Source organism: Eurytemora carolleeae, unplaced genomic scaffold, assembly GCF_000591075.1.
Source record: "Eurytemora carolleeae unplaced genomic scaffold, Eaff_2.0 scaffold366, whole genome shotgun sequence".
Classification (NCBI taxonomy): domain Eukaryota; kingdom Metazoa; phylum Arthropoda; class Copepoda; order Calanoida; family Temoridae; genus Eurytemora; species Eurytemora carolleeae.
In genome coordinates, this window is record NW_019396319.1 from 794 (window position 1) to 8325 (window position 7532).

Genomic DNA, 7532 nt, shown 5'->3' on the forward strand with positions numbered 1-7532 from the left:
AATGGAGGGGGAGGGGGGGAGGAGGAGTGGGGGAAGACACCAAATTCATCCTTTTATTAGTTTAAAGGGACTACTGACAACGTATTTTCAAGTGATCCTCCATTTAACATGCCCCATTGACAGCCGTTTAATTTAATCTTTAGCTGCGTGTTTTTAACTTTAACAAAGAAAAAATATTTAAATATTTGTCTTTGCTTCATAAATTTGGCGCTATAAGTCGTTTTTCTTGAACATTCCTCATCCACAGTTGTAAACTAAAATAAAAAATGACAAAGATCTTTAACGTCCAGCACACATTAAGGTTTTAATTTTTTAAACTGATTTTTTATAACAAAATAAAGTACAGTTTCTTTAAATGTTAAGATAAAGCTCCACGTTAACTGAATAATTCAAATTCAAGGGTATGCTTTCAAAAATGTATTTGAGAACTAAAGTGTTCAATCTGTGAATTGTCCAAAACTATCATTATATGTTTATTTTTGTGCCATTTTTTTGTTTTTGTGATGAAAAATGAAATTCACAGAACAGAACAAAAACAGTGGAATACAATTTTTCAACAATAAAAAAATCCTAAATGTTGATCTGTGAATGACTCAAGGTTTTATTGCTGGAAACTAAACTTTTGTCCTATGTTAATATTACATTTAAAAGTTTCTAAAATGTTCTAACATGCCAATGAAACTCTTCTAATCGAACTTTTATCGAACTACTTGTCACGTCAAATTTCTAGTTAAATTAAAACCTCACATGATTTCAATCATTACTTCTATAATTGAATAGTATTAAAAAGAATTGAAAAGTATTGAAAAGTATTAAAAAATATTGAAAAATATTGAAAAGTATTGAAAAGTATTGAAAAGTATTGAAAAGTATTGAAAAATATTGAAAAGTATTGAAAAGAAGTAAAATTTTTAATTACTAGAATATAACCAATTAAATTTGCTTCTCTCAAACAAACGTAAAATTAAAATGAAAGGACCTATGAGGTCACAAGTCGTATCAGTATTGTTACATAAATTTGGCCTTTTTCTACTGTCTAGTGGGTCGTGTCGTAGTCATTGAAGTCACCATTTTCAAGCACAAAAACAAGCCATATTGGCTTTGACAATCCATGCACGTGCGACAGGGGCGTAACGAAAGATTTTTCAGGGCGGAGGGGGGTGAAATTGGAGTTTTTGATGGAAAACATGAATTTCCTGAAGTTATTGCCGTACTCTAAAAAGTTCGTCCCACAAACTGTATCAGTCCAGGCTCAACCAGTCAACTATCCAAGTCAACCAGAACGCAACTCACCTGGCTCTAAATGCCACACAGGGATACAACAATAGCTTATCAATCTAGATATTACTCAGGCTCTAAATGCCATAAAGAGACACAAGCGTAGCTATCAAACAAGCTATTACTCAGGCTCTAATTGCCACACAGGGACACAAGCGTAGCTATCAAACAAGCTATTGATCAGGCTCAAAATGCCACATAATCCATCTGTTACGTTTAAGCATCAACCCCTCCCCTTTCTTATTTACCTCCTTTGCTCTGCCCCCCCCCCCCTCCTCTTTCCTTCTCATTTGCTAACCTCTCTAGTCCTGTCAGGAAGCTGGGAGGGGGGAGGGAGGGCTGAACCCCCCTCTCTGGGTCTCCAACCAGGAAACCCAGATGTAATTCGGTCACTTTGTTGCCCAGTAATTGAAACAAACCATCTTGCTACAATTTTGTAGATTCTAAATTTTCCAATTTCATTTTTTTTTTGCTGTCATTTCAGTATCTAAAAATTTTAATATCTAGAGTTTTTTTTTTATTTAACTTTCTCACTCTTTATCATATTCCTGGCTGTCCTTACTGAATTCAATACTCTTCATGTAATCATTTAAATACCCCTTGTTACAAAAATAGATAGATAGATAGATAGATAGATATATAGATAGATAGATAGATAAGATAGATAGATATATAGATAGATAGATAAATAGATAGATAGATAGATACTATTTAAATCTTTGACATATATTCATATGTACTTTATAGAAACGACAAAGCAAATTTCAAGATTATCTAAAATGTCAGTTTTAACGTTCCATTTTAATCTGAAGAATGTTCCAACTGTAAATGCAATGCAAAACCAACAGTCTAAAATCCTGAAGGTTTTATACTGTATAGTTGAAAACTGGCTGCATTAAATCAGTAATCGGTATTCTTCTTTTTATTACCATATTTGTAAGAAGTTTATGAATCTAATTAGAAAATATCATTCTGCTAGTTATTTTGTAACTTGAAATGAACATTATGAGTATGATACGCTCCCCTTTCCGCAGGCTACCTTGCATTAAATTTGGGTGCAGATCCAAGAACTTAATGATAATTTTAAAGATTTTACATCAGACCGAGACAAAAATCAATATGAGTATTTACTCGTTTTTACTTTTTAACTCAAATCCTAACGTTGAACACAGATGCCCCCAGATATGGTTTATGGCAGCCTCAGATAAGAATATTTGTATCCAAAAAATGTCTTCAGATTTGTTAATCTAACAATGAAACAGAAAAATCAGGGAAATCACGAATTGTTATCGATTATAAATATATGAATTGGAAATGTTTCATCAGTTAAAAACAAATTCGAAAAAGCTCGCGCCCCATTAAAGGGACTGTAAAGGAAAAATGAAAGGGGGTATAAGGCTGAAAGCTAATCTCTTTAGCTCTCGATCACGACCCATAAAAGTTATATCGGATGTTCCTATCTCGAAAAATTGATATAGAACCGTGTCAAATTTATACGAAAATTAATATATATACAATTTTGTATAAAAGCAGTGGGTTTAAATAGATCAAATTCAGCAAATAAGCAATCAATCTGAAAACGATGATATCCCAGAGAAAGCTAATTGTAACTTAGGTTTACTCCAATTCTAACTTTATATTTGTTATTTCTATTTTTAGTAGATTTAATTCATAATATTATTTATACGTCCGTATTATTTGACAAAGAAATTCCACCAATGGCAGTGCAGCAAAGTGGTCACGTGCTACAGGCGGAGACACGTGACCAGTATACTACTCTGCCATTTGTGATAGTTCTGGTCACGTGATTTAAGTTTAAGATTTTCTAAATTTTACATATATGAACTTTCGTATAATTTTCACACAGTTTTATATCAATTTCTCGAGACAGGAACATCAGATAAAACTTTCATGGGTCGCGATCGAGAGCTAAAGTGATTAGCTTTCAGTCTATACCCCCTTTCATTTTTCCTTTACAGTCCCTTTAAGCATAGTTTTTACAAACGTAAATCAAGCTTTTACAATGAAAGCTAGATATATCTGCTTTTAAATCCATCCAATTTATCTATAATCTTACCAAACTGCTTTTGGGTTTCTCAACCTCCCCCCCCCACCACCACCTCCCGTAAAGAAAGATCCTCTGGAACCCCAACCCTGAACTCGGGATTTCTTGGCAGTTTTAAATACTTCTCATACTCCATTAGATTTAACAGTGTTAAAAATAAACCAAAAGAACAGCGATTTCATTTAAAGGACCCGTTAAATCCCATCATTAGCCTCTAGATCTGAAGGGGGGGGGGGTAGGGGCCCGTTATTAAATCGTATTTAAATGTCCCAAAATAATCCTTGCTCCTGAAGCCCCCTGCAATTAAATATTATTTTAAAGCGGCGGATTTGTTTGAATTCATGGTTACATCCAAATTAGATCATAGCAATGTAATAACCACCAACAAGGGGAGGGGAGGGGGGTAATCATTAGGTTTTCATCAAGTTTGTTCTAAATATAGGAAAGATAAGGAGCGAAGGTAGGAAGGGGGGAGGGATAATCTATGGGATGCACATTTAAGGTTGATTTAGGACTGTTGGGTTCGGTTTATATCTGTACAGTTTGTAATTTAATTCTAACAAGATTGGAATCAGAAAACAACAAAAAATAGTTTGCTAAAAAGCATCCATGGTTCAATTTTTTTTTAATTTTTGAATATTTATTTCATTAAAACAGTTTAAGTTTAACTTTCTATATGTTGCAAACATACAGGGTGGCGTTATCTTTTTTACATAATCATCTTTTGTGAATTAAACATATTTTAAGGTTTATACATATTTTACTTTCAATCTTAAGCTAATTTAGCATAAATATGCTTTAAAGATTATGAACTTAAGAGAACATTAGAACAGGAACTAAAATTGTCATTTTTGCTTGAGTAAAAATAAATTTCTGGTTGAGGTTTCAATCATGGTCCACTTCTAAAATGTCTTATTGTGGCCCACTTCAGCAATGTCTTTGTAAGGTACACTACAGAAATGTCTTAATATGGTCCACTTCAGAAATGTCTTTGTATGGTACACTACAGAAATGATTAATATGGTCCACGTCAGAAATGTCCTTATATGGTCCACTTCAAAAATGTCTTAATATGGGCCTCTTCAGAAATGTCTTTGTATGGTACACTAAAGAAATGTCTAAATATGGCCCACTTCAGAAATTTCTTTGTATGGTACACTACAGAAATGTCTTTTTATGGCCCACTTCAGAAATGTCTTAATATTGTCCACTTCAGAAATGTCTTTGTATGGTACACAAAAGAAATGTCTTAATATGGTCCACTTCAGAAATTCTTTGTATGGTGCACAAAAGAAATGTCTTAATATGGTCCATCTTCAAAAGTGTATTATTAACATGGCCCTCTGCAGAAATGTCTTAATATGGTCCACTTCATAAGTGTCTTAATATAGTCAACTTCAGAAATTTCTTAATACGGCTACTTCAGAAATGTCTTAAAATTGCCCAATTCATAAATGTCTTTGAATGGCCAACTGTATAGAAATGTCTTATAATATGGACCACTTCAGAAATGTCTTAATATGGTCCACTTCAGAAATGTTTTACTATGATCCACTTCATAAATGTCTTGATATGGTCCACATCAGAAATTTCTTAATATGGTCCACTTCAGAAATGTATTAACATGGTCCACTGTAGCAATGTTTTATAATATGGCCCACTTTAGAAATGTCTCTGTCTGACCGACAGCAGAAATGTCTTATTAAGGTCGACTTCTGAATCGCCTTAGTATGGTCCGCTTCTGAATCGTCTTAGTATGGTCCGCTTCAGAAATGTCTTGTTGTAATATGGGCCATATATGAAGCGTATTTGTTATGGGCCATTGAGAGCGAAAGGCAGTAAGCAGCAAGAGGNGCTGAAGAGAGGGGGGAGGAACAAGTTTATCTGGCTATTAGGGTTTCCACTTTCCAGCGAAGTTTGCGAAACTAAGTAATTTTAACAAATCTGTTGTTTTCTTTATCATGTTATTTTTCGAGCAAATATCAGTCAAAAATATGTTTGCAAAAATCGATATCTCGATTTTCATCGAAATTGTGCGAAAGTGAGTTTTTGAATATTTGGGTACCCTAGTTAATGGCCTCCTAAACGCATTGTAAACATAAATGGCAATAATCTTTTATGAAAATTGCAACACCATTCGTAGATCCTCTAAATTTAAACCAAAATATTGTTTTTAAATACATAAATAGATACAAATTATTTGGAAAAAGAGACATTAAAGAATTGCGGTGTTTATTGTGTTCTATTTTTAGACTTCTAAGAAAACGAAATTGAAAGTAAAGATATAGAAATCTAACTGTATTTTACAGCTTCCATCCCCCCCCCTCTTCTTCTTTCCGTACCAACGCCCCCCCCATTTACAATATATTAATCCCCCCCCCTCATCAGATAAATATAGCAGGCAGCATACCGCTACTCTCCTGGGAGTAAAGCTGGGATTTAAACCTAGGATTTAAATCCTTGAAGCGAGCTGCAATTATAATATTAATTAAAAAAACACCAGAAATGTTTAAGTTTTATTAAGTCCCGTTAGTTTTGCGACGGTGCGGCGGTGCAGCGTAGAGAGAAATAAAAAAGACGCATGCTGGTATTTTAATTCTGTAATTCTTAAAAACTATGAAACTATGTTTAGATTTTTTCATGATTTTCAAAATTAAATGTATATTTTTGATGCCCCACAAAGTGTGAACCTATCAATATTGCTTCTATCTCAAGTAAGAGATATACAGGGTTACCCACAAAGGATGAGACTTCGGATACGATTGTACGGAGTAGAGATGTCAACGATAGTGTAACGTAACGTAAAATGTACGTTTTTGTACGTTACGTTAATGATTAAATCAAAAATTTCGTTGATTGAATCAAAAACTTCTTTCTTTGATTAAATTAAAAAATTCTTTAATATGTCAAAAAACTTCTTTCATTGAATCAAAAACTTTAATGATAAAATCAAAAACTTCTTTGATAAAATCAAAAACTTTTTTGATAATATCAAAAACTTCAATGACAAAATCAAAAACTTCTTTGATAAGATCTCTTTTCATTAAACATCTGTCACTGTCGCGTTCAGTGGTTTGATATTTACTGCAGCCCCTATATCTTATATCTTTTTATCGTTTGCATAATGCTACATATTAATCATCATATCGACATGCAATATTAACATGGTGCACCTTGAAGGGATAGGGATATGCATAATTGTTTTTAATATGAATTCAAGTTTTTTTAGAAAGGTTTGTTTTGAATCTTCATGACAGAAATTAATCTCAAGAACTGAAGAGGGTTAACCCTGACCAAAAATATTTGAAAATTGTTAAATCTAAAAGTTCTAATTTCCCTACCTGAATAACATGAATATATAATTACTTTTTGCAACAAATACTAAAATATTTAAAACCACTTGAATCAGGGGTCAGAACTTTTGTGTAGTGAATCTCAGGATCAAGTATTAATCTACAACTTATGCAAGATCAATGCAAGCATTGATCTTCAAATTTTAAAGTGCCCACATCGGATATCGAGATTAACAATATACTCACAAAAGTTCTTTACCTCAAGTCATATGCATCATATATTTACCTGTCATGTTTTCCCAGAATCATATTCAATCCGGCTTGATCGATCGCCGTTCCATGTTCCCGCCATCACGATGATACGGCGGCGGGCATGATTAATTTATCAATCTAGGTTTTTTCCGGTCAACCAGATTGTTTGGGTTGTAACCCAACCTGATCCTGGTCATATACATATTCTCATCTTTATACAGAATAATTAATATTGTATAATAATGTCTATTTTTGGGATATCGCCATTTTTAAATTTCGTTAAATACCCTGGAGGCCCGTCAGGTTTAAATATTTGCTATCTTTCTAAACATCTATTTCATTTAAAAGACCTATAATAGGATTCTAACTTGTATTCTACTCCCCCCCCCTCATCCTCATTTTTACCGTAAAACTTAAAACACATGTTAAAGTTTCAAATAAAAAAATCTTTTTCACTGTAAACTATCACAGAAAGAGAAAGGAAAATTTATGCGACATCGACATCGACTTTGTAACCTTTTTGCTCCTCTAGTTTTAACTTTATCACAAATATATGAGAAAAAACAAACAAATTATTCCTTGATGTTCAAAAAATTTTTACTTTTTTATATTTTTTCTCAAGTGATTATTAACTGAATAATTCA